At 40.6% G+C, this 24,186-nt stretch overlaps 1 protein-coding gene across 1 annotated transcript in view; it reads left to right on the forward strand.

Annotated features, from left to right (window-relative positions):
- Positions 1 to 24,186, forward strand: part of LOC103141571 (forkhead box protein O3-like) — a 36,836-nt gene that overhangs the window by 6,190 nt on the left and 6,460 nt on the right. The gene's annotated exons all lie outside the window — the stretch shown is intronic.

The following is a 24,186-nucleotide window of genomic DNA, read 5'->3' on the forward strand; positions in this document are numbered from 1 at the left end:
TTTACATTCACATATTTTCTTCTGCTTTATTGCGGTGGCAGAGCTTGTTCAGGCGCTTGCGCTGGTCAGATCCCAGCGGATTGTGCAGCAGGTCATTGAGAGTGCCAGGTAGTCACTCAGACGCTTTTATCCAAGGCGACTAGACTGTTATTTATAAAGCAACGTTAGCTTGAGGTTGGTGTAGGGCCAGCAGGGCAAAGGGTCAATGGGGCTTCCTTTATTGACAAAAATCAGTCAGAGCAAAATAAAAAAAATAAATACAAGCATCAAGATCGTAGCAATCTGAGAGGAAAACGGCCCCTGGATGCATATATGGGGAAATCTCAATAAATTGCTCTAGCTTAGAAAATTTAATTCAATTTAGTAATTCAGTTCAGAAAGTGAAACTCATATGAATAAATTACACATATTTTGAGTATTTATTTCTATTCATTTCGATGATTATTGCCTACGTCTGTTAAAAGAATTCATCATGTACTTTTCATCCCAAAAAACGTTTAAAAACAGAAATGTTATGTTTAGGCCTTCATTGGGGAATATTGCTAACATGACATCTTCCAAATGGAGGGTGGAGTAAAAAAAAAAAGATAATTGGTAATGAAGCTGGCTCTTCAGTGCTGCATCTAAGCATATTAACGGAAATCTGAATGCATGGAAAATGTGTAGGTTGTATGAATAACTGTGGCAACTTTACAAAAGACTTCAGGCAACTTGGATTCTGTATCTCTCCACTTTCCTTTGACTTTGGAACTTTAATTTCTAAATGAAATGATGAACATAATCTTATCTGTAAAGAAGACTTTGGATCATTTAGTGACAATCCAGTCCACTTTCTCCTTAGGCCAAGTAAAAAGCTCCCATCTTTGGTTCAAGAGTCACTTAGCACAAGCAATGGCTGCAGCCTATGTGTACATCAGCCAAAGCCCAAGTCTTATGAATCTCCACTGAACTCTTTTTTTTTTTTTATGCTTCGTAATCTACGTAAAGCTGTGGTTATTGCATTTTCTTGCATTCCATTTTCTACCACACATTTTCCTTCCACTTCCTTTATGCTTGGAGAGAACTTGAAATGACCTGTTGAGGCTTATTCTCCTTACAGAGGGTGTCAATAACTGTCTACTGGACAACTGTATAGAAATAAATCTTCCTCATAATGATTGTTTATATAATACTATAGCCATGGCATAACATTTCTTTATTTAAAATATGGTCTTATGTAATAATCAACATTTCTGAGAAATTATATTGTGTATTTTTATTAGATTTGAACAATAATCCTTAAAATGAGCTTTGTATAAATATATATTTTTGTCTGTATATCATTTTGTGAGTTTAAATGATCACAGTGATTAACATTTCATAATCTTTATTTGCAAAAAGAGGGGAAAAAACAGAACATATTTATTAATCTCTTAATCATGTCACTAAGGAGTGGCTCAAGAAGGTTCAGTCAATAGAGAAATAAAAAAAAGAAAACATGACTGAGTAGACTTGAAACTTTCAGTGTATGGCTGCATGTCTGATTTGTTGTATTTCTATGTCCTGATATATGCTTGCTCACTTGATGATGGTGGAGAAGGCTGGGGGGGTGAGCAGAAGCCTTCAGTTGACTCACAGTTTATCCTCCGTGTTGGCTCAGAGGAGCTAACTTATTTGGGAATGTGACTGAAGCATGCACATGCTCACACTCACTTAAAATGAGAGCATATCATGCATGCTGGACGGATTTATGGTGCAGGATTATGAGCACCTTACATCTCCCCCGGGCTCTTCTACCTGAGCCAGTTTGGGTTCGAGCAGTACATTTCGTTTGAATCAAGTATCTGATGCCAAGAAGCCCATTTTCACCACCACCCCACCCCCAACCCCCTTCCTACAGCAGCCTTCAGGCAGCCGTGACAGTTTATTTCTCACTGAAATGATTAATGTACATGCAAATTACTAAGGCATGGGCATGCATTCAAATATGGGAGACAGCGATCAGGAGAGAGTAATATGAAAAACAATATTCCTTTGCCTTTGATATTATTTTGCCGCCTCTTATCTCAATATCTACCAGACACCCTTTTTATCTCCCCGTTTATCTTCTTGTGTTCTTCTCATGCACTGACTTTCTATCCATTAGACATTCTATACATTCTTTCTGTCTCAATGGTTTTAGGTATAAGGGCCAATTGAGGTGAAGAGAGGGAGCTGCAGCGTCAAGGTTTTGAGCTTTAGCCACGATCCAGACTTGCCTCAAGCAGTGTTCTTCTTCTTATTTGAGGGAAATCTCATATCTGGCATTACCACAGAGATAGAAGGATAACAACGCTGAATTTTGTCCAGATCAGATAGCAACTGGCTTTTTGAGGAGGAGATTGTCATTCCCATTTGGACATATTTGGGTTAATTTGTGTCTCATGCTTGTCTGAACTTAACTTCAGCTGCTCAAGCAGTTTTTTGTAACCCATCTCTCTTTTAGTTTCAGATCCAAATAATTTGCGATATCTTCATGGAGATACTTTGCGATTTTTGAAGTGGAGTTATTTGAAAAGGTTGAGGTCACTCAAAAGCAAATCTTAAATCTATTCTAATTAGAATAGATTTAATTAGAATCTATTCTAATTAATAGAATAGATTCTATTAATTAGAATCAGCAGTGGATAAAACTACCCACTGCTGAAGTCCAGTAATCTGTCTCGGTGCACTTGAACTTGGCACATTCAATGTGGTTTAAGGTGCTGATTATGTAACACTCATGATGTGATGTGTTATTTTTCTATCAGCTGGTATTATCTTACAAGACGTAGGTACCGCTCTTATTTATTTATTTTTTTATTTTATTTAAATCCAGATTAGCTGAAGCTGAGGGTTATCAGAGGGGTCTGAGCCTAAGTGGAGTTCTAATGTATTAAAATGACTCCAGTCACAAAAACATCAAATATTTATGCTAATGCTATTTTATGAACTTGTTTAACATTAGAATGTTTACATGTTTTCATTTACACAGAAGCCAATGACTTTTTAGACAGGAAATGGATGTATGTGTTTTACATGGGAAGATCATTGTAGGTGCTCCACTTCATGCCTTAATTTTGGGTGTAGATAATCATCAGCTTTGTTCAAATATCCACCCAATACAAATGTCTTAATGATTTTTCTTTTTCTTTCTTTCTTTTTTTTTTTTTAGAATCTTGTTTGCATGACTTCTTTGAAGTTTTTGAGACTAGAGTTGTTTTCGCAGGGTATAAGCCTGCTGCCAGACTAGCTGTTAGCTTCAGCCCTCCATGGCCAACTGATCTGGATTTATACTAAATTAAGACATCAACAGTATTTTATTATCTACTTTTAACAGAACCGCTCTTCAAAAGTCCTCAGCAATGCCTTTAATTGTGGTTTTTGCTTTCCTTAGCACACTTAAACTTATGCCTATGCTATTCTGTTCCCATTGCACCATTTAGTGGGTTGATTTCCAGTATTCTCTCTGGCTCAGGCACACATATTTGTAGAAAACACACAACTGTATTACTACCTCAAACCACCCATGGAGGAACACTCTGTTCTTCAGCGGAAGAATCCTTTTTTTTTTTTTTTTGGATACAAATGGGCTGACTATCTGTTAGTGGAACCAACTTTCAGCTGTGTTTCTTCGCAGTCGTATTTGTGTATATGTTTTGCAACCTGTTCGACTTTTTGACAATTGCCACATTGAGAGGGTGTGGTTGGGTTCATTAAGCTCTTGTGGGTTTTGGACAAAGCCATTCTTAGCTACGGGGACAGAATACAGTGTTCATTTCTTTTTGAGGCCATGTTTGGTTTGATACCATGGAGATTTAATTGGCCAAGAGAGGCCTTATGAGTTACCCCACTGGAGTGATCTCTTTTTATTTCTGTAGAACCAACCCGGAAGGAAACACAGAAAAGATACAAGTTGTGGGCTTGCACCTGAAATACCCACATTTTATAGATGGAGAACAAATTTGCTTCTTCTTGGTTACCTGTCAGTGAAACTCTGGTAACACCATCATCTCTGTTCCTTCTAGATCTGTTAATACTCCACGCAAAATCTACTTGCTTTTTAGGGGTTAGTAGCTGGTTAGAGATCAGTGGTGGTTCACAAGAACAAGATGAGGAAATATGTCTAAAAATCAAAATGGCTTATACATATTTGTTTTTGTTTTTAAATAGGTTTCACAAATCCATACTGTTTTGTAATCAGTGTAAAGCGGTTCAGCTGGTCTGTACCAGTAAAAGCTTCCCCCACGATGCCATACAAGCTAAACGAATTAGAATCAAAGGTCAAATTAAGAATGCTGTGTGGGATATTTGTGTATCTCACGTCAAATTGTATTGTTCTAAAACAGTTGTCTGATTTAAGAGAAATATTTGTGGCGCAGTTGTCAGAAATGGTTCAGATTTCCACCTGTGAGTTGACTGTTTTGGCATTCTCTTGTGGTTGAAGTTTTGGACGCTGTCTGTAGAGGCACGCTTGTTGCTTATCTGTGTCAGTGTGCACGTTGTGTCATTGCAGATGCGAGTGCCTCGCTCTCTCCTCTGTCCTTTATGAGTGCGTCTGCGTGTGCATGTGGGTGTGTGGTAGCGGTGGAGGTGGTGGTGTGGGGGGCTGATGGGCTCAGTGGGAGCCTGGGTCCTGGGGGAACAGCTCTCGTTAATAATTCAGACGAGGCTCATTATCAAGGCAGCGCAGATTTCTCCCTGATTCCACCTTAATTGCAGGCAGGCTGCTCCACTCAGGCAGGCGGTAGTCACGCTGGGTTGACTCTCTCTTGTCTTTTTTTTTTTTTTTTCCCTCCACCACTACAGGGCCCCGCTCTGCTCTGCCCCGTCTTCGGGACTCACCTCTGTCACAGCGAGACAGCCTCAGGCTAGTCTGCTTCATGTTAACGTGTGCCTTAATAGCGTATCGTACAGCAAATGTGCTATTTTTACTTGTAATTAAAGATATGCTTCATGCATGTCCAATTAAATGCAGACTTTGTGCATTGCCATGAAATGTTTTAGCATCTTGGTCAACAGAGTCGGCCTGTATGATGGTTTATGAAGCCCATTATTAAATTAATGGTGAATCCAAACAAATAATCTAAAATGTTGTCATTCATAATAGGGGTGGGCTTTTATTGTGTTGTTTACCATTTATTGTGAAAGGTTTTTGAGCATAAGAATTTTTCATCTATCACTGTCATGATAAATTTCACTTATTAATGTAAAACAAAATGCAAAACACAACTGACAGTATAATCTGAAATGTTATTTTTTAGCTATTGTCTCCCATTAATATCAGCAAATTCAAAAATATTATTAAATGCCGTTACTGTGTGCAACTTAGTGACAAAATTTACACTTTTTTAAGTAAGTGGCATCCTGAAGGAGAATCATGTGAATTAGAACATTTTTCAGGAACAATATTTGTGTGCTTGGTGCTACGAATGCTGTGCAATACGGTCAGTGCAGTTGCCTAAAAAGTAAGTAACAAAAATGAGATTTTTAAAAATCTTTATTGCTGTCACAGTCGTACCATAAAATACCGCAATAAAATCCGTAAAGTCCATATCACCCACCGCTAATTCTTAATAAAAACAATCCAAACATTTCAGTAAAAAGAAGATAATTATTTCCCGCTCTTTTGCATATTGTTTGTGTTTAATTTTTACCGCCTTGCATCTTGTTACAGATTCATCTAAAAAATGGGCCATAATACCTTATGAAGCACAGAAAATTCCTAATAGGTTTTTCTTTCATTATAAGCTTTGTGAAATATTATAATGGTGGGTTTATCCTTGAAATCGCCCATGGCATATTATCATACTGATGACATTGTAGAACGTGATTGATATCACACTACAATAATACCCTTCTTCATGCCCATCTATAAGCTTATGTAATGCATCTTGTCTTCATACTGTAATTTACACTGACTGATGGCTTTCCATTCAGTCCATTTAGTGAAGCCCTGCAGAGAGATCAGCATAATGGGCCTGATCTTGTCATACATGTATATGAATATTTCAAATCATGCCATTGTAACTAGATGGGGGGAGCTTTAGATAAACAACACAGATGCTTCTTCCTCTTTGGCCGCGCTTGAAGATGAAGTGCGCTCCAAGCTGTATTTTCTCTCCCTGCCTCAAAACTGCCTTTCCACAAATCACGGTGCCCATATTTCCTAATTCAATTTTTCTCCCTGTCTGATACCTCTTCCTGTATGCAAGCGATTGATGGCTTTGCGCTCGTGCGTGCGTGTTTACGGGCGTGCACGTTGCCACGTCTGTCCCTGAGAAAGAGATGATGTACGCCGACGTAAACGATGTATTTCACAACACTCCATCTCCAGACCCTTCCTGGCAGTGGTGTGCCGGGTCGCTTGCTTCTCTGAGCCTGTCCATCAAGCATCCCTCCCCACCCTCCTGTCACGGGCCAAAGAATTGTGGGAGGAGAAAGTGGAGCGTGTAAGGGGCCGCCGATCAGTTTACCTGAGCTTGGCGGTCCGGGCGAGTGATGGAGGCAGCCGCGGCATAAAGGAAAATATAGTTAATGCTGACTGATTGGAGCAGGTGGATGGAGGAAAAAACAGAGGGATCATATTAGAAAGGAGAGGTAGTGAGAGTTATGCTCAGGAAATATGCTTGTTATGCTAATGGTGGCTATACTGCAGCCGAACCATGTGTTCAGGGCTGATGGATGGAGCTGCAGAGGTCACATCAGGTAGCAGAGGGTTGAGGACCCTGCTGAGCTGTAACGTCAGCTCACTTCTGCTGAAAGACCAAAAAGCCATAGGAAGAAATCACTTCATATTTTAAAAGCTTGCAATGTAACAGTGCTCCCACCCCACAGACTGTGAAAATATTTTGTCAAATTCTAATTACAAACTGTTTAATGTAATAGACTAACAGAATCTAGTTCAAACATAGAGTGCCTTCCATATTTTTTTGTGAAATTTGTTTGCTTGACAAACTCATGCATGAGTTTGTCAAGCAACTCATGCATGAGCAAATTTGCTTGGGAGAGTCGTCACGTGTGTGAGGAGGTTACTGGATTTGTGTGAGGTTAGGGGGTGACTGTAAGAACAGCTGGGATTAAAGGGCTGACGGTAGGGGGCCCCTGGGTTACAGATACATTCGGTCATGCATGGGGTTGAAATTCTTTACGGTTCAGATTAGTATGTCAGTTGCATAAATCTGGGTCAGGACACTGGCTCCTGTGTTTAGTATGCTGACCGTGTGAGGTCTGGACTCTAAGTCTACTCATAGCCCTGAATGAACTCAGCTCTGTCTCCAGACTGTCTCCTTTACCTTTCCGTCTTTCTCGTGGACTCATTTTTCAGCTTCTTTTTTCATCTGAGGTTCTTTCCACTCTTTCTCCTCAGTTTTCTCTCTGAGCCAAGAGCATTCTTCCAACCCCTCTTCTGTCTCTGTGCCTTTTTTCTCCCCGTACTCTAGGTTCTTTTTTTCTCTTGACTACACTTCTCTTTTTTACTGTCAGTCACTCACAGCTTTCCCTTCTTCCCTCTCTTGTTCTATTTCACACACACAGTCCTCCCCACAAAGTAGCCTTTTTATCACTCATTTCCCTCTTCCCTCGCTTATTTTTCCTGCTCCTTTCATGTGCTTTTTGAAATTCCCTTTTCATCTTTAGCAGTTTTCCTCTCTTGCCTGTTCTCTTGCTCACACACACACGCACAATGACACACACACACACAGGCTCATTCAGTCATTCTTTTATTATCCCAAAACTAAAGTGATAAATGGCTCTCTTTCTTCTCCCTAAATGTCACTCGGGGAATTGTCTCTGCTCACTGATTGACTGGAATAGAGGGTTGGCCACACATGCACATGTGCCAGTCATGTGCACATCCAAAGTTGGGGTAAAATGGAAGAGGAAAGCAAGACAGAGAGGTAATGTCTTATTGGAAATATTGACTAAAGTTGAGTAGGGTTTCTGGAAGTTTCAGTAAGTTAAATTTAAAACACATGAGGCCACTTATGAATGCTAAATAAACGTTCTCATACCTACTAGTGTTTTTTTTTTATCTTAATTTCTAAAACATACAATAAGCTTGTTTCAATCACAACGGCAAATCACACACGCACACACAAAACTGTTTTAGTTGAAATAAACAGATTTATAAATTTAAGACTTACATTAATATGATTTGGACCTAGTATTAAAAATCTGTATATAGTTAGGCTTTTTCAGAACATCACGTCTGCTTTCTGACCCTCCATTTCAGAGATAAGTCTCTTGTAAAAAAAAAAAAAAAAGAAGAAGAAGAGAGAAATAACAGAAAATAAATGTCTTGGCAGATAACTTGGGACTATTGACCTTCTTCATTCTGCTTGATCTAAGCCTTTGACACCAAATCCCACAACATCCTGCTGAGCAGCTTTATAGAATCACCAACACATCTCTTAACTTTTTAATGTTTTCATCTCTGGTTGCACCTCATACAGCTGGAATTTTTCAAACCCAGGTCACACACTGTTGTTACTTCTGGTGTTCTCCAAGGTTCTGTCCTGGGGCCTCTTCTCCCTTTAAGATTTATTTTCTGCCATGAATGATAAATGGACTGAACTTATATAAGTCTCTTACCTCCCTCTATAATTGTTTTCATTAATAATTGTTCCCAAACAATTTTCCTAAATTGAACAGTCCTACAACAGAAATTTTCAGAAATCCATCTCAATCAAACCTGAGTTTATTATTATTATTTTCATTTTATTTCACAGACACTCTGAGAGAACCTGCATTCACAAAATATACATACCATTTATGTGACGTCACAGTTTATTGTTTGAGATTCTGTGCAACTAAAGAAAAAGACATCTGAAGAGACAAAATGTGTGTGATAGTAAGGGTTAATAATGCTCAGTCATTTTCCTAATGTCTCACTCACCGTGCCTCGGGTGCTGGAGACTGAAAAAGGTCAACACGACTGGTGGTTGCATGTCGCCTTCCCTTATTTCATTCTCTTCACTGCTCAACGGGAACAGAGAAGAAAAAGAGAACCCAGAGCTGAAGCAGCAAGAATGCTGCTCTTTGTCATCTTTACTTTCCAAACCAGGATAAAGAGATTTAACAGGGAGACGGTCGGGAGACAGACAGACGAGACTAGGGCATGGAATGAAGAAGGGATGAAAAATTAAATTGATGGAGATACGGATGGGGACAGAAGTGGGGGAAATGGAGAAATAGAATAGTAGAGAGTAGATTATAGGGCTTCTATGCAGGACTGGAAGTTAGACTTGGCTGCACTTCAGCTACACTCTGCACACTTCAGCTCAAGTGTGGCTCCATTAGTGCAGTCCCACTGCACTGAGAATGCCATGCACTCTAAGATGTAACACACACATATACACACATACATACACAGACAGAGTAAATGTTACATCCACTGTTCTTCCATGTGCATGCAAAGCCCCACAGACGTAGTGTACAGGTGATTTACAGCGGCACTGCTCTCAGATGCACATTTGCCCAAAAAGCTACACTGACCTCTTGCTGCTCTCCGTTTCCCTTTTCTCTTCTGTCCCATGCCTGCATACATACATACATACATACACACACATTTGCAATCTCTTCACTATCCACCAGATTGCTTCCTGTCAAAATAAATAATTAAATGTCTGCAATAACAGCTTCTGAAAAAAAAGATCCCTCAATTAGTGCAAAATGGGTAAATGGCGTGGGGTAAGGATGGTGGGAGGGAGGGTTGCACTGCATGCACACACACATATGAGCTGTTACATAAGGCAAATCATGACCCATGACATTTTTTGCACAGTTGTGCAATGGTAATTTGCCCCCTTCCCTTCCAATCAGCTTAGAGAAGTCTTTTCTCAAATCCTTACAAGCGATCATACAAGAGATCGACGGGGTTGAGATCTGAATGAGTGGCAACGAGGTGCCAAAAGGGCAGCTGAGGGGAAGCTGCTGAGGTCTAGGCTGCTTGTGTGTGTGTTGTGCGTGCATGAGTGTGTTGTGCGTGTTTACAACTTTACAGCAAATATGCTTAGCCCTCTTGCGGTCATAAGAGACGGAGTCATTTAGACCTCATTAGTTTTTTACTCTGTATGCAGTCCATTGGGGTCGTGCTGACCTGGTGTGCGCTTTTACAAGACTTTGTGTGTGTGTGGTTTTGGAAATTGACAGTCTGACGGTACAATCGGCCCGCTACCCCGCTGTCCGATTGTAACATTTACCACGCTCCTCCTGAGCATCGTTCAAAGAGTGTGGGAGGGTCAAAGAACCCATGTTTTTAGCCAGGAAAAAATATTTTTTTCTTGAGAAAGGTTTGACATAATGAGTTGTTATCAACTGGAAAATGTTAAACACTACGGTACGGTTCCCATTTGGATCGTTAAATCCAGGTGGAGACTTTTCAGTTCAGGTTCTGCTGGAGTAATTGTCCTTTGAAGGTTCACTTTTCTTCCATTTTGTAATAATAGCTCTTACCGTGGTTGAGTTGAGTCCTAAAGACTTAGAAATGGCTTTAAAACAGGGGGCCGTTTGTTCAAATTACTCTTATCTGATATTATAATTTGTTCAGTTCACAAAGAGAACAAATATTTTACGGGGGAAATGTTTTTACAGGAGTGAAAGAATAGAAGAAGTGTAGAAGTGTCACTCTCACCTATGAAATATGTTACATATGTCTAAATAAGGCTATAGTGACGTTTCCATGTCCTCTGTTTCAGTGAGTCAGTCTAGTGCATTCACTCTCAGCCTGATTTCATATCTGACTCAGAGCATCCAAAATCTCTGCATTTTAGCTGAGCTGGCATCTGTCCAGGTTACTTTGCACAACCTCATGATATTGCTGTCCTGCTGTCATCAGCTGGGTTGTAGCGCTTAACTGCACCCACAGCTGGTGCCAACACCAAGCCCACTAATGTTTCGCTGGGACAAGTGTATTACAGAATCGGCCCTAATCTGTGTGTGATAAATGCTGTGGCGGTAATGCAAACAGATGGATCACTGAGCGTGGAAACTTTTTGAGCTAAGCGGAACCAGGATGGACAAATTTACACTTGTGCTAACAGAGCTAGCCTTCTAGAGATGGCTATGTTTATTTAATTTGTCTCACAGGTTGATTGTAGTATTGAGTTTGCTTCACAGGCAGCAGAGGTCTATGAATCTACAGGTGATACACCAGCACCAACTAACTCATAATTATTAAGTATTAGAAAAAAGGTACGCTGATACCCCTAAGTAAAAATCCAGTGCAGCCAGGCGTCTTCATAATTTATACTCATTTGTATAAGTTGACGTCAATAGAAATACGGCTGACTCTGGGCCACTGGATAGTACTGAAGCGTTTAACTGCCAGAATCTGTAAATAAATTCAGGAGCAGCATCTTGTTATCACAATAACGTGATATCCTGTTTTATAACTGGATATAAAACTCATTAAAACTAGAACACTGTATCGTTTAAATGAGGTATAAAACTGGTTATGATGCAATTCATATCTCATTAAAATCAAAATATCTTCTTATTTGAATCAGGAAGGTCGTAACGGTAAAACAGCAACACCTCTTGAGGTGTTTAAAATTCATCTCGAACACAAGTGTCAAACTCAAGGCCCTCGGGCCAAATGCGGCCCACCATAGCAATTAAGGCGGCCCAATGGAGGCTATGGCCACCTAAACGGAACTTTAAGATAACATTTGTCCGATTATTTATTTATTTATTTATTTATTTATCAGTCAACTCAATTTTCATTTGTACAGTACCAAGTTACAATAATGTGAAAACATTGTAAAAATGTTTACATTTTAAGAAGTTCTAGTGGAATGTGGATAATATTTTATAGTTAGTAATTTATGATGTCGATGCTGCCCGAAACGAAAATGCACCCTGATCTAGAAGACACAGGATGCAAAGGAGTCGGAGAAAACCTCTTTATACCCTTATAAAAAGTTGTAATCTGTTGAAGTAGTGCACTTTTATATTTCTTTCTCATGCGAACGTTTTTCATTTTTAACCAATTTTGAGTTTTGCTATAATGAGAATCTTTCATTATAACAATCTCATCACAATATAGAGAGATTAAGACTTGCAGTAATGTGAAAGTTTCTCGTAATAACGAGATGCTGCTCCTGAATGCAGACTGGACACAAAATATTTTACTTGCTAAAACATTCCAAAGCATGTGCTTTGCAAGGCATCATCCAAATGTGACCTTATAATAACGCACACTGGCACAAACTGCTAGACAGATCACATTCAATGCACCTGTTTATACCTACGGATGCATTGGATGAAGAACTGCAAAACCCTGCAAGATGAAAGACAGAAACAGAAAGAAGCTTGTTCCTCAAATGTGTAGAACAGTTGTTTCACCTTGCTGCAGTCAAGAGCAGGTCAAGTAGCAATGACACTCCAGTGCAAAGAGAAGATCAGCTGTGTGAAGCAAAGCGAGTGAAGATAAAAGCAGGGGGCTGGGATAAAGTGATGGTTAATAAGAAGGAATGCAAGGTGGATCAATGTGGAGCAGGGAAAAAGAAAACCTGTGACATGTGGAGCTTAAAGAGCATGACTTGGTACTGGGAGGGACAGAACGGGTTCAGAAGAGATGAAGGGGGGAACAGGTTAAGAAGGGTGAAGGCGCACAGAATGACAAAACGGGAGACGATGACAGAGGAGGGTACCATGGCGGACCCTCTGAGGTGGGGTGATTGCGTGACTGAGAGCGAAGTGCATTGCCGTGTGTGTAATACTCTCAAGATGGATATTAAGACGTGCTGCCCGACTCACCCAGTCGTTGCCCCTCTCTCCCTTTTTTTCCTCCCCTTGCTCTCCTCCGTTCTGCTCCCTCCGTCTCCACTAATGATCCTTGCGTACTGCCACACTGCAGGGCTGAGTGATGCCCACTGACAGCCGCGCTCAGGCGGAAACACTCCAGCCCCCCTTCCAGGAGTGCCAGGACACACAGACACACACACACACACACAAAGGAACATATAGAGGTGTAGCAGCACCTCACATATGTGTATTAGTCCATGCAATGCTGCTGACAGATGTGTATTTACATTTATGGCATCCTGATAGTTTGTGCACAAAAACCAAACCCCCCCAGTGGTGCTCACAGCCATGCATTTATTGTAAATATGCCTCTATCTAGCGTCATCTGTCTTCAGGTGTTGGTGATAGATAGCTGGGGGCCATCAAAGTAATCATTGGGTACAGCCTGCTGGTTAATGATGCTACCAAAAACTCCTTTGCCCTGTGAGTCTGATGGGGAATATGTTTTTAAAAGGGGAAATTGTGAAAATGTCCGGACAACAACGACGCACAAATGATAACGGCGTTGAAATTGCCCAACAAAGATGCAAAATTGTCTGCTTTGAAAACAAAGCATCTTTGTTTCTGTGCACCATGTGTGAAGCTCGCTATTTTAAAGTAGATATGCACTAATCAAAGTTTTGTGGCTGGTTTCCGATGTGAGGTGTTTCAAATTTCTCTTGAAGTATTCAAAACCTGTTTTTTTTAGCCGTCCTGAGCGTGCAAATGACACAAATTTTTTGTAATTGCAGTGAAAATGTGGTGATTTTTGTGAAAATCTTATGCTATTCCATGCCTTCATCCAAGGTTATGTGACTGAGCTAAATATATGCTTGAATCCTGATTCAAATGCTTGATTGACCTCAGGGATTGAATTCTAGTTTGTGTCTTTTCCATTATTATTTTCTCATTTCAACCGCTCCAAAGTCTCTTATTTCTGACGTGATGCACTGCATTTTCAAAGCCTGACACCCCAAATGTCTGCAGCAAGTTTTTCGTATTTTTTTGTAACATTTCTTTCCTAACATCTGTTGCTGTGCTCACTCTACGGTCTTGCAATCAAAACAATTGTCTTTGATGCTGCTAGTTTTAAAGTGTGCGTCTATAACTGATCTATGTGAGATAACGTTGTAAGAAGGATTTTCATGGCTCAGAAATGAATTTCTTTGCCAGCTCTCACTTTCTTCTGAATCAATATTAGAAATAAAGAAGAAAATAACTATTCTCCATTGTATAATATGATGCTCAAGACATGTCACGATACTGGCCTTATATGTTACAACCCCAGCTTTGTACTTGCTGAATGAGCAACACTTGTCTGAGATTATGTTGTAAGATTAATTTATACATTTTTTGTCTCCGTCAGCATAAACTGAGACATTCTCATTTTATTCTCATTTATGACACTCAGTAAATTAGAATCTCATAAAAGAAAGATTTATTTTGAAGTGTTTATATTTGCAATATTTCATGATTAAGGGCTACAGCTAATAAAAACCAAAACTTCAATTACTAAAACATACATCTACGTATAGCTCTTTTTTGTATAATTACTGGATCACTGTGGTGAGTGATGGAGCGAACATGGCCCTGCTGAGACATTACAGAAGCCCAGGTTCCCTCTCTATGGGCCTCCAACCTTTATAGGTTATTGGCCCTCGCTGTCCCCATCAAAACACAGACCGATATGTTTGGCTAAGCAAACAGAGATACAATGATCATTAAACCAAATGATGGTGCGTTTGACATTGTTCACAGGTGTTAAGTACTACTGTTAAAGGACATTGGCATTACGTACGTTGTGTGCTAAATGGGAATGAAAGGAAATGTGCTTCATGCATCCTTACACCTCACTTTTTCTTTCCCTCATCTTTCCATCAGTATGCTCAGACGCAGCATTGTATGATCGGCCAGCAATTACCCTCCTTGTGGAAGTTATTAGGTGATTATCTTCTGGATAATGTTTAAGTCTAGATAAAGACGGTGGGCAAAGAGAGCAGGCTGTCTTGGTTTTGGACTAGATGTAGAGAGGAGGTGTGATGCTCACAGTTTTGAGCGCGATCATGAGGATTCTCTAAAACATGCAGCTGCTTACACAGCAGAGGAAATGGTACTGATAACTTGAGAAAACCTCAACCTTGCTTTTCCATAACACCTTTTCCTTCCACTCAACTTTATAGTTCTAAGCTTGACCTTTTTATGCCTACCCTTTTTGTGGAGCGTGTCAGTACTGCTGTCACTTCAGTAGTATTCTTTAAATAATAAAAGAAAAAGATCTTGTGTAATTCTGTATTTGCCTAAGAAACTGAATTTTGCTTGCATAAAATCACTATGTAATGTATCAATAACTTTTTGAATTTCAATTAGTGAAATAAACTGACTTTGATGATATTCCTGATTTTTAAAACACACCTGTACTTGTCTGTATAAGGGCCTTTGCATCTCCCATCTGAATCCAAGCTGATGCCCGGACCCAGACTAACACAGAAACGTCTGGAATTGGGTCACAGCATCCCATGCCTCTAATTAGATGCAGTGAGAGTATCTATGCTGATGCATGGCTGTATGTCTGCATACGCGTCCACACGCCAGGCACTTTTAATCCGTCGTTGGCCTCTATGGTAATGAAGAGTCATAGGAAGACATGTTAACCTTCATTTTTATTGTTTTTTTTTTGTTGTTGTTGAGAAAGAGACATTTCTGGCATCGCTGCTTGAAATGTGATGAAGTAATGTCAATAGAAAAGATGCTTATAAATTATCAGCAGGGTGAGGGAAAGGTCAGGTTCAGCTATCAATGTTGCATGTGAAACATTAACATTCAATGTGGAACAATCTCCAATGGAGAGGACCCTTTGGCCTCCAGTACATGCTCTGCTTTGCAAGATTATTTCAATCCATTTGTGAGATGTAACTCCAATTTCCCTGCAGAAGTGAATGGTGCTTGAGATGAAACAACTCTTTACCTTCCTCTTGTAAGTTTAGTCTTTCCTCTTCCTGCGGTGAATCTACATAGGGGGTGAGGAAAAACATACCTGCTCTTGCAGATTTAATGGCTCTTTGTTTTTCTTTTTTATTTTATTTGTAATTTTACGTGTTTCTTTGCACGCCTCAACATGACTAATAAACTGGGATGTTTGTTAAAAATGAACGGAAATCTTTGAAGTTTTATCCCTAGAAAAGAATTTTATATCAGCTCTGCGGGGTGTATGTGCAGAAGGAATCGAGGGTAAATGATCAGCGTACACTTGAAGGAGGGTGGATGGGAGAATCACATAAAATTGTGTGCGTGCGTGTGCAGGCATGCAAGAGTGTGTAGAAAAGGAAGTAAAAGGGAGAAAGAGTAGCGCAGGGCTAGCCTTAATTAAGTTTTCAGGAACCTCTTAAAAGGTCATGGCATGCCTGTGCAGCCCTTCACCACCTCCACCGACAGGCCCCGCCGAAATTTCACTTTCTCCACTTCCCTGCTTTTCTCGTCTCCCTCCCTCAACACCCCGTTGCGATCTATCCAGTCATCAGCCCCCCATCTGTGCACATTAGCCATTCATGAACACACTCATTAGGGTGGGAGTTTGAAGCGATTGTGTTCTCTAGTCTGCGGCTGGAGCGTGGCGATTAATATTTCAGCGTCTCCTGCCGAGGAGCTGAGAGCAAGTTTGGCCCTCTTAGGCTGGAATGGGAGAGGCCCCCCCCCCACTCCCCTCTCTCACACACAGAGGCCTACCAAACTGCACCCCCCATCCCTTATTCTGTCTTTCTCAGACAGCTTCACAACTTACAGTACGTTGCCCTTTTGTATCCTTTATTACACACGCACATGCACACACACTCATGGTTTGAATACACGTTTCACTCACACACACACACACACACACACACACACACAAATGACCCTAACTCAAACTGACTTAATTGGGCTCTTTTTGTTTCAGGAAACGGAGACAACGGGAGGAGGGGTAGTGAATTCTGTCTCTTCTTGCCCCCCTCCCTGCCCCCATCTTTCTCATTCCTCTGAGTCGGAGAGGAATGTCCTCTTTCAACCATTCTTGATTTTGTTTCCTCATGAGCTCTCGCTCAGTCGGCCCAAGCTTTGGTCAAGGAGGTGGGAGCGGGCGAGGGGGTGTCAGAGCTGTAATGGGAGGTGGGATGGTGGCATTCTTCAGCATTCACGCGCAAGCTGAGTTAATTCAGACTGAATCAATACCCTCTCTCGTCCGTACAGTACTCTCCCACTTAAAATATGAGAATTTGAGGCAGCCGGGGGCATTGCAGGTTATCAGACTGTCGATATTCGAAGCACAGCTTGTGCATACAGAAGTCATTTTGATGCTGCCTGAGAGCACTCTCGTTCTCTTTGAATTCACAGACATCTTGTTTCTCTAGACTATGTCCAACAATTACGTTGGAATGATTTGGAGGCATACCTTTTTTTTCCCCCACTATTTGGGTTCCACTTTGAGTACCAACTGTTATTTTGCAATAAAAGAATGAATGCTTTCACATTTTGCAATTTTTTTCTCAACTCTTTTATGCCATGCATTTGTGTGAACCACTTTATCTTTTCTCTGTAAGGCACAAAAGCATTCAATTGGCTCCCATCACGTTGGAAAAGTGTCACATATTTATACATACACCATTGACAATCCTAGGAACTTAACCTGAAAGACACCACACTCCTCTTGATTATATTATTTTTTTACAATACATTAGTCAGGTGTAGCATCATTTGTCTTAAAGATTTAGCTTTGTTGATGTGACTAAGCTACAGTATTCAATAAACTCGTGTTTTGATACTATGGACAGTACACATAATGCTAACATTAGCATGTTTCCAATATATTTTAATATGACTTGTTGATTTCAAATGTAAGTGTGATTCCAGCTAAAGCCTGACAAATAATGTTTAATTCTTAGATTTACCATTTTATTTTGAATGTCAGAAATGTCTTAACTGGTGTTTCAGCTACATTTTTTTTTCTCTGTCACGCTGGGGAACAGCGTGACAGAGAGTGCAGAGTAGAACCTGTAAATGGTGAATATCATTTTTTTGAGGAAAACCCAGATTTGTCAGACCAACAAAATAATGTGCATGGTCTATTATACAGAATTGGAACCAATGTACAGAAAAAAATGGAACATGGGGTTAGAAACGTCACCATGCAAAACTAGATGCCAGGGAATCTAATACCGTTTTCGGGACATTGCCAGAGCTGTTTGTTTGACTCAGGTGTGTTGGAATGAGGAAACGTCATCATGCAAGAGGGGATTTCAAAGTGTTTTTGAAACACTGCTGGCTTGTGAAATATTAATGTTCACACAGTTTGTCTGAGTGCAAAAATCTTTTCCGTCGTTGTAGAGGATAGTGCTTGTCACTGAAGGTTCATGCTGCTTCAGACAGAACACATTTACACAGATAATTGTCCTAATATCGCTTTTAGCTAACAAAGCTTCAGAAATTTAGATCCCTACAACTCCCTCCAAGCAGGCTCCCTTGTTCAAGATCCTTCCTTTGTCATTCACCCACCTCTACCCTCTCAACCTCTCCCATGTGCAGATAAACTAAGCTTTTCATTCTAAACATGCCGCCCCTTTTTCATTCTTCTCCTCTATATAGGTGTATGAATAGGTGGGGGTCCATGGTCTGTGCGTGGGTAAGTGGAAGTCTGCGAGCTGAAGTGCAGCATGTGAGTAGGCATTCATGGGGCGCATTGGTGGGTGCAGTGCACATTGATGGCTAATGAAGTTCCCCTGCACCTCATAGCCCCATTAAACTGCTGCCCCCTACCTCTACCCACTTCACCCCCCACCTCTTGCCTTTTTTTTCTCCCTAAGGGAGAGAGTTGGCAGGGAGAGAGCTGGCTGCTATAGCAACAACAAGGAATCCTCCCTCTCCCACAGGTCTCCTTAGCAACTGGTAGCTTGGCATTGCAGTAATGAGCGTGCCCAGTGTGCCAGGCTTTGTGTCATGTTTTCCTCTATGTGTCAGAAAGATGGGATAAATTTCTGCACAGGTGTGTAAGTGTGCCTGAGCATGATTATGTGGCTGCTGGGTACAGCTTTTTATGAGAGTTAAAATGTGTTATGACAAAGCTGGACATGATTTTTGCCCTCGAAATTGCCAATCTGATTTGACTGAAAAATGAACAAACCTAGCCGCTGACTTTTCTCAACAGACTATTTGTCTTTTCTGAATGTTTGTGCCCTCTGCAGATGTGCCCCTGTGGCCCATATTTGTATATTTGTCTTCCTCTCTGTAATTGTGGTCATTCTTCTCTATACTGTGAAATTGAAGCAATTAAAGGGACAATCTGATGAATTTTGCATGCCATGTGCATGGCTGCCTATGAGTTTCCTGCCTTGCTGAAATTAAATTAAACGCTGAGAATGATTTTTATTAAAGTGTGATCTGAGGTGTGCACTGACCTTTAGAATGTAGGAAATGAGATTCTCATTGTTATGAATGAGATTATGTGGAGCCTGAATGTGAAAAAAACCCCTTGGTCTGCATCGATTCTGTGGTTGGCTGACAGTTTCTTTGTATATAGCAGAGGGAGATTTCTGCATAACCAAATCCACACTATGGCTGTCGGCTATTAAACGGCCCGATACAAAAATATTGACACACATGCTCTCATAAATGCAGATTGACTTGCGCACGCTTGCACGCACACATATTTTGCAGATCTTGTAAAAAGAGCTGTAAAAGCCTCTCCAGAAACGTGTTGGTCTTTAACAAGAGGATGGCGAGCCCAGTGGAAAATGTTAGTTTGCTCCCCAGTCGAGGTGTGAAGTGCGAGCAGGCGGCCGGCCCCACAGGTGGCCCAGCCCAAACACCTGTTGTGTGAATCCTCTGTGGGAGGGTGTGAGGTCTGCCTACCTTGCAGGCCCCTGTGGAAAAAAAAAACCACACCCATGCTGTACTGTGGCACGTGCGTGTTCATGTGCTCTCTCCAAATCCAAGGCTCCCCCGTTCTGTGTGTGGGCGTCAGACGCAATGCCCAGATTGTGTCCTCTTTGCGCCCACCGGAAACTCTTGGCTGTCCCTGGCATCGGTAAAGCGGATTTTCCGATCCCCTATCAGGGTCTCAGATGCTACTCTAATCTGTTAGCATCTATTTTTAGCCACAAAAGCTGCGGCAGCCCTTCTCTATCCCACACCCTCTCGCCCCAATGCCAACCCTTCCCCTGGCGCCAGGGTGGGCACAGATGATGGGTTGCCAACCATTGGCTGCAATTAGTGCACAGTCAGGCAGGAATCCCCCACCAACTCCATTACACCCCTCTCCACAGCCACTTCCTGATCTAAGGCTACCAGACACGCTACCACACACTTGCTTTCCATTTTAAGCCTTTTTATAAATGGCACTCCTGCAGCGTTGTGGAATAATGGGGTCGAATTCAGAGCACCTTTCACTGTGCTTGGACTCACTCTGCTGTGCAAACTACAGTCAAGTACAGCGGAAGCCAAAGGAATGAACATTCAAGTTGTACATGTTCAGTTCTGGTGCAAAGATTAGGTGCAGAATGCCGAGCGATTCAACACAAATCAGTGAACGCAACTTTTTTCCCCCCTAAAATTAGAGTTGAACTGAACCAATATTAACTTTGATTTTGTAATGTCAACTTTAGCTGGTTATAATTTCTGTTTCAGATGTATGAATGACATTGAAAGACTTTTTTTATTTTTTTACAATTTTTTTTGACAAATGAAGTGTTTTATAAATAAAATGTTTATAGTTTAAGTACAGTATTTATTTGCTCAAAAGTTTCATTGCTCTCATTTTTCTTCACTAAAATGTTCCACAAATATAGATTTTTTTCCCCCTCAAATTTATTATAAATGATTTAATTAAATATTTGAGAAGAATTTTCTATGAAGTTTTCAATTGTTTTGTCATTGCAACTACTTTCATTAAACATCATCATTAATTATTTTTGTATATATATATATATATATATATATATATATATATATATGTGTGTGTGTGTGTGTTAGAGTGTGACTCATCGGTTCATTTAACAGTGGATTAGATTTTTGAATTTGCACAACGGCATCAAAAAGGGGATGCTTCTGTGTTTTTAGGTCTGATAGTGTTTTGGAAATTATCCCAACAGACTCACTGTCAGTAGCAAAAGTTGCTCAACTGACAAACAGGGACAAGTTAAGCAGCACTCAGGTAATAATGTTGTCCTTTAATAACCACTAACGTACCGCTACATCGCTCAGGTATGATAATTTCCATTTTATGTGCTTAAAATTGCTCAAGCCAGCCAAAACAGAACAGATGAGTGGCTAAAACTTAACCTACCACCATTTTGAAAATGATGTTGCTATTTTAAAAAAAAACTTACTGTGGCACAGTATCTTTTCGCAACAGTTCAGAATTATCAAGGACGATAATTCCACAGAATTCAAGCTTATCATTGTCCAATTCCCTTCATCAGTCTGATTCTAACTGCAGCTCTGTATAAGATGGCACGAATAAGACCCAGATATTTTTTTCGTTATTTTTATTTACAGCTGCTTTGTGTAACAGATAAGTGTTGCAACCATTCATCAGTATTACAACAGTAATGCACTGAGATTCATGTATTTCCTAATCCCAGGTTTGTTTCTTTCCCAATGAGGAACACAATGTGTCTTGCATGCCAATGCAGTCGTGACCACTGCTGTGGAGGCGATGATGGCATGTGGCAGAGAAGTAACTGTTTCTCACCTCCTAATAAAAGAGACTCCTTTTTAATCTTTTCAATTTGATTGCGTTCCAAAACAGGCCTGTCTACCCATCTGTCTCTCTTAAAGAAGCCTCCTAAAGGGATTTTAATCATCTGGCTCTGGGCTTCTCAGGCAAATAACTACATCTCTCTCTTTTCCTCTTTCATGCACTACCTCTCATACACACACAGTCAATTTCAAATTTTATTTCTTGTACTGACTGTCAAAGGTTTGCTTGTCTTTTCTCTTTGATACACCGTATCAACAGAGCCTCATCGTGCCATATCTGTGCCGCCATCAAGGCCCTACAGTCACATTTTAAGTCCCCCCTCAGACACATGAAATTCCCCCAACTCTGTCCCTTTTAATCCACATGGCTTCAAATTCTTTATTTTCCTTCAAAGGGACAACTCAAGCCGTAACATCAATCAAGGAAAGCGAATATTTAGCTGGCGCTAATTTCCACCAATAGCCTGGAGACAGGCTTAGCTGACAAAACTCATTCCTGTGCTGAACAAAACTGCTTGTGTTGAAATCTCCCCTCCCCCTGATCCCTCCTGCCTTCTGCACGGGCAAAAACAGCATCACAATAAACACAGTTAGTGCTTCTGTTACTCCCCGTTGATTTAGACTTATCAAATGAATGTGCACCATGGAGGGATACCCTTTGACAATACATAATGGATCCATTCTGCATGAAATGGTTTGGTAATACCAGTCGAGTGTGGCAAACGGCTTTACCCGGTGCCACTACAAGAACAGCTGCTGTGTTCTTAGCTGGGCAAGCGCACCGCACTGTTTCACCCTTGAGGTTGTTTGAATCGGGTGAGTGGTTTCTTTTTGCCCGTTCCCAGACTCCATTCACACTTCTTGGTTTCTCACTAGGTTCTGTTTGAATGAATGCACATTTGCCACAAGTTGAATCTTCTAAACCATTTGACCCGTTTCCTTGCCCCTCTCTGTGTGAGCGGGAAAAAACCCAGTGGATACTAACAGAGGCCTAATAAAGGGGGATGGGCATTTTGAGGGCACTTCTTTTGTATAGTTTGGAGGGGGCCCCTTGTGGTACCTCCTATTCCCTCCCCTTTATGCACAGCACCCTCCACCACAGCTGAACCCATGCCAGTCAATCAAGTTGCTTCAGACGAATCAATGGGCACTATAACAAACCCTGAACAACTCCCCCACCGCCTCCCCGTCTACTCGTATTTTCTCCCAACTCACACTTGGAGTGGGGGAAAGAAGGGTGTGTGGGCATGAAGCCGAAGTGGCCAAGTGGGCACCATCAGTTAACAGACAAGCTGGTGACGGTTAGGCATTGTTATGAGAACAGTGAGGTTTATTGAGCACCCCTACTGCCTTCATAATGCCGGTGGATTGTGTACTTCAATCAGACCTTGATGTGTGCTGAGCTCCAACTCTGATAGCCATTAAACTTCATTGATTCTCACCACTAAAGAGGCCTCTGCAGTACCTGAATTAAACTGAGTTTGAATGTTTAAGAAGAAAACGAGAACAGGGAAGTAGTTGATCAGTGTTACAGGATTTGCAAGAGCCAGATGAATGGATTTTAATGAGGACGCTCAGGATAAATAATCACGGTTTCTTAACAGTCTTAAAAAGTCAGAAAATATTTTCAATTCAACTGAAGTATTTTTAGGTCTGCAGAAGATGGAAAGAAAGTAAAACATTTTTTATTTCCTTACTTGGATACACATTGAAGGGTCGTATACACACATACATACATACATACATTTATTTATTTATTTATTTATTTATTTATTTATTTATTTGTCATCCCAAACCCTCTTTATCTGATGAATCCACCTGCTAGAGAGATACATACATGCATACATACATACAGCTAGAAATTATGATGGACTTTTCCATTTGTACACATCATTTGGAAATTGGCTCTTAAAATCTGTGGTATTTTTTACTTGAACATTTTTTGCAAGACCCAAAATACCTAAAATCTGTTCATGTGCAACCTTTGTTCTATCTATTTTAGTACAATTTCCTTCTTTTAAGTTACAAAAGCCCTTCCAGCATCTAATTCAACGTGCCTGTTGTGGAAAAGTGTCAGCATGTCAGACTTGTTTTTAAAGACCCTAAGCTTTTAATCTGAGGACAAAGAATCCCATCCTCTTATTTCGTATCTATTATCTAAATATCTAAATCAGCTATTGGGATTTTAAAGACTTAATGAGAGTTGAACCCAAGCTGATTCTGCTACATCCTTGAAACCCTTGTTCACCTTAATTGGCTTTGATTGCCCTGTAAGCCATTACCCTTTACCTCTTTTGCTTTATGGCCAAATTAAGTTAGTTGTGATTGAAGACTGATGAGGGTGGATGTGCCTGATTGATGGGAAAAAAAAGAAAAGTAACAGATCTACTTATGACTCCATCTGTTCATTCCAGTATTAGGGGACGAAGCAGTGCATCTTTCTGCATAAGCTTTGCCACTGGTTCATTCATTATTTAGAGCCCTCTCCAACAGGCCCATTGTATTAAAGGGGTATGATTTGAATAGGAAGTAGCTTCTTGGGCCCAAGCGTGTGATGTGTGTGTTCCTCTGTCATTGTATGTTTCTGTGGGCTTCATTCGTCTGTCTCGGCGAGCCAGGGGGCTGAAAAAGAATTTCCATTTTATGAATATTTAATACATAATAAAGTTTTCAATTTTA

Source organism: Poecilia formosa, unplaced genomic scaffold (assembly GCF_000485575.1).
Source record: "Poecilia formosa unplaced genomic scaffold, Poecilia_formosa-5.1.2 Scaffold86, whole genome shotgun sequence".
NCBI classification, from domain to species: Eukaryota; Metazoa; Chordata; class Actinopteri; order Cyprinodontiformes; family Poeciliidae; genus Poecilia; species Poecilia formosa.